Consider the following 4,827-nt stretch of genomic DNA (forward strand, 5'->3'; position numbering starts at 1 on the left):
ACCATCGTCATCATCAACCATCCTCCATCACCAATTTCATGATGCTCACCGCCGTGCGTGAGTAATTCCATCGTAGGCTTGCTGGACGGTGGTGGGTTGGATGAGATTTATCATGTAATCGAGTTAGTTTTGTTAGGGTTTGATCCCTAGTATCCACTATGTTCTGAGATTGATGTTGCTATGACTTTGCTATGCTTAATGCTTGTCACTAGGGCCCGAGTGCCATGATTTCAGATCTGAACCTATTATGTTTTCATGAATATATGTGAGTTCTTGATCCTATCTTGCAAGTCTATAGTCACCTACTATGTGTTATGATCCGGCAACCCCGAAGTGACAATAATGGGGACCACTCCCGGTGATGACCGTAGTTTGAGGAGTACATGTATTCACTATGTGTTAATGCTTTGGTCCGGTACTCTATTAAAAGGAGGCCTTAATATCCCTTAGTTTCCGCCAGGACCCTGCTGCCACGGGAGGGTAGGACAAAAGATGTCATGCAAGTTCTTTTCCATAAGCACGTATGACTATATTCGGAATACATGCCTACATTACATTGATGAACTGGAGCTAGTTCTGTGTCACCCTATGTTATGATTGTTACATGATGAATCACATCCGGCATAATTCTCCATCACCGATCCAATGCCTACGAGCTTTTCACATATTGTTCTTCGCTTATTTACTTTTCTGTTGCTACTGTTACAATCACTACAAAACCCAAAAATATTACTTTTGCTACTGTTACCGTTACTTCCATACTACTTTGCTAGTAAATACTTTGCTGCAGATATTAAGTTATCCAGGTGTGGTTGAATTGACAACTCAGCTGCTAATACTTGAGAATATTCTTTGGCTCCCCTTGTGTCGAATCAATAAATTTGGGTTGAATACTCTACCCTCGAAAACTCTTGCGATCCCCTATACTTGTGGGTTATCAAGACTATTTTCTGGCGCCGTTGCCGGGGAGCATAGCTCTATTCTTTGAGTCACTTGGGATTTATATCTGCTGGTCACTATGAAGAACTTGAAAGACGAGAAAACAAAAATTTATCCCTCAACTACGAGGGGAGGTAAGGAACTGCCATCTAGCTCTGCACTTGATTCACCTTCTGTTTTCAGTAAGCTTGCGACACCTAAACCTGCTTCTGCTATTAATTCTAATATGTCACATGTTATTGATGATGCCACTTCTGCTATGAATGATACTTATGATGAAACTACTTCTATGCTTGATACTACTGTGCCACTTGGTGAATTTCTTGATGAACAACTTGCTAGGGCTAGAGAGAATGAAAGTATTGAAACTGATAATATTGATGATAGTGATGATGAAGACTCTCCCCCTAATAAATATGAATTACCTGTTGTTCCTGAGGGTTATGTTATGGATGAAGAAGCTGCTACAACTATTTTAGCTTGCAATGATAGATATTATCTTAAGAAGTTATTAGCTAAATGGAAGCAGCAATCTCTTAATGCTAGAATGAAACCTGACCCTGCTTTTGCTACTTAACCTATTTGTGTTACTGATAAGGATTATGAATTCTCTGTTGATCCTGATATAATTACTTTAGTTGAATCTGATCCTTTTTATGGCTATGAATCTGAAACTGTTGTGGCACATCTTACTAAATTAAATGATATAGCCACCCTGTTCACTAATGATGAGAAATCTCGCTACCTTTATATCCTTAAAATATTTCCGTTCTCATTAAAGGGTGATGCTAAGATATGGTTTAATTCTCTTGATCCTGGTTGTGTGCGTAGTCCCCAGGATATGATTTATTACTTCTCTGCTAAATATTTCCCTGCTCATAAGAAACAAGCTGCTTTGAGGGATATATATAATTTTGCGCAAATTGAAGAAGAGTCTCCCACAAGCTTGGGGGAGGCTTCTCCAATTACTTAATGCTTTGCCTGATCATCCTCTTAAGAAAAATGAAATACTTGATATCTTTTATAATGGACTAACCGATGCTTCCAGAGATTACCTGGATAGTTGTGTTGGTTCTGTTTTCAGGGAAAGAACACCGGATGAAGCTAAAATTCTATTGAATAATATGTTGACCAACGAAAATAATTGGACACTTCCTGAGCCAACTCCTGAACCCATTCCTAAACCAACTCCGAAGAAGAGGGGTGTTCTATTTCTCAGTCCTGAAGATATGCAAGAGGCAAAGAAATCTATGAAAGAAAAAGGTATTAAAGCTGAAGATGTTAAGAATTTACCTCCTATTAAAGAAATACATGGTCTTAATTTACCGCCTGTTGAAGAAATATATGATCATAATCCATTACCTATTGAAGAAACTCATGGTCTTGATAACCCGACACAGGTAGTAAAGGTAAATTCTCTCTATAGATATGATAAAGTTGAAATCCCTCCTACTAAGTTTGCTAGACAATGTTTGGATGAGTTTGATAATTTTATTGTTAAGGAAGAAGATTTCAATGCTTATTTTGGTAGACAATTAAAACAAAATGCTTTTATGATTGAACACTTGGGTCATTATATGTCTAGAGTTAAGGGTGAACTTAAACTCATTAGTAAACATGCTTCTATGGTTACCACTCAAGTAGAACAAGTACGTAAAGCTCAAAATGATTTGCTCAATGAATTAAATAGTAAGAATAATGATTATGCTGTTAGAGTGGCTACTAGAACCGGTAAAATGACTCAGGAACCTTTGTATCCTGAAGGCCACCCTAAGAGAATTGAGCAAGATTCTTAGAGAAGTAATATTGATGCACCTAGTCCTTCTAAAAAGAAGAAAGAGAAAAATTATAGGACTTTGCATGCTTCTAGTGAACCTATTGCTGAACCACCTGAGAATCCAAATGATATTTCTATTTGTGATGCTGAAACACAATCTGGTAATGAACATGAACATAGTGATAATATTAATGATGATGTTCATGATGATGCTGAACCTATTAATGATAATGATGTAGAAGTTGAACCTGTTGTTGATCTTGATAACCCACAATCAAAGAATCAACGTCATGATAAGAGAGACTTTGTTGCTAGGAAGCACGGTAAGGAAAGAGAACCTTGGGTTCAGAAACCCATGCCTTTTCCTCCCAAACCATCCAAGAAAAAGGATGATGAGGATTTTGAGCGCTTTGCTGAAATGATTAGACCTATCTTTTGCGTATGCGATTAACGGATATGCTCAAAATGAATCCTTATGCTAAGTACATGAAAGATATTGTTACTAATAAAAGAAAGATACCGGAAGCTGAGATTTCTACCATGCTTGCTAATTATACTTTTAAGGGTGGAATACCTAAGAAACTAGGAGATCCAGGGGTACCCACTATACCATGCTCCATTAAAAGAAACTATGTTAAAACTGCTTTATGTGATCTTGGAGCCGGTGTTAGTGTTATGCCTCTCTCTTTATATCGTAGACTTGATTTGAATAAGTTGACACCTACTGAAATATCTTTGCAAATGGCTAATAAATCAACTGCTATACCTGTCGGTATTTGTGAGGATGTGCCTGTTGTGGTTGCAAACGTTACTATTTTAACAGACTTTGTTATTCTTGACATTCCCGAGGACGATAGTATGTCTATTATTCTTGGAAGACCCTTTTTGAATACTGCATGGGCTGTTATTGACTGCAACAAAGGCAATGCCACTTTTCATGTTAATGGTAATGAGCATACGGTACACTTTCCGAGGAAACAACCTCAAGTTCACAGTATCAATTCTATTGGAAAAATTCATCGATTATTATTGGAGGTTTTGAATTTCCTCTTCTTACTGTCAAAAAGAAATATGATATTCTTATTATTGGGGATGTGCATATCCCCGTTGAGGTAACATAGTGTTATTCGAAATTTCTCCGGTTCCATGTTATTCGGAATGAGTTTGTTAACAAGACTTGATCAACCTTGTTAGTGGATTCCTTTTGATGAGCATGAGATGGATGAAACTAGAAGGCACAACCTTCTGTACCCTCTCTCTACTTTCTGCTATTTAGTTGAAATAAACTAAAATAGTATTTTCTGTCTGTTTTCTGAATTATCCGTGCAATAAAAAATACCCCGAAAATAAAAGTTCTTTAAATGCCCTGCCAATTTAATATGATTTTTCTGGAATATTTGAGAATATATGGCACTGAGAACATAGCAGGGGGAGCAAGCACCTGGCCACGAGGGTCCAGGGCGCGCCCACCCCTACAGGGCGCGCCCCCTGCCTCGTGGGCCCACGGTGGCTCCCCTCCACTTATTCCTGCACTCACACACTTCTTCTTCCTCCAAAAAAAATCATCATCCAGCTCAAGCACGAGTTCTAGCTCATTTTGCTGCGATTTTCGATCTCCTTGCTCAAAGCACCTCTCACAAAACTGCTCTGGGAGATTGTTCTTTGCTATGTGACTCCTCCATTGGTCCAATTAGTTTTTGTTCTAGTGCTTTATTCATTGCAAATTTGTGTTGCCTAGGTGACCATGTTCTTGAGCTTGCATGTCAAATTTATATGGTTCCAAGTAGTTCTAATGCTTGATATAGTCTCTAGGCACTTGTAGGAGTAGTTGCTATCAATTTTGTTGAGCTTGGTTCACTTTTATTTGAAGTTACTAAAAATTTCAGAAATTTTTCAGAGGAAGAAATATGCTTAGGAAAATGTACCAAGGTGGTTTTTCAAGGAAGCAAGGACCCAGGCTTGCAATGCGTGATGCTGACGATGAGCCACCAAGGAACGCTCCAGTGCGGCCTTGTGAATGGCCTTCAGAGGACTTTATGGATCGAGCGGGAATCAAGGAAGAATTTAACGCATATTTGCGTAACGCTGGTCTTGTGAGCTTCAAGGAGGAA

The sequence above is a fragment of the Aegilops tauschii genome, chromosome 7 (assembly GCF_002575655.3).
Source record: "Aegilops tauschii subsp. strangulata cultivar AL8/78 chromosome 7, Aet v6.0, whole genome shotgun sequence".
Classification (NCBI taxonomy): domain Eukaryota; kingdom Viridiplantae; phylum Streptophyta; class Magnoliopsida; order Poales; family Poaceae; genus Aegilops; species Aegilops tauschii.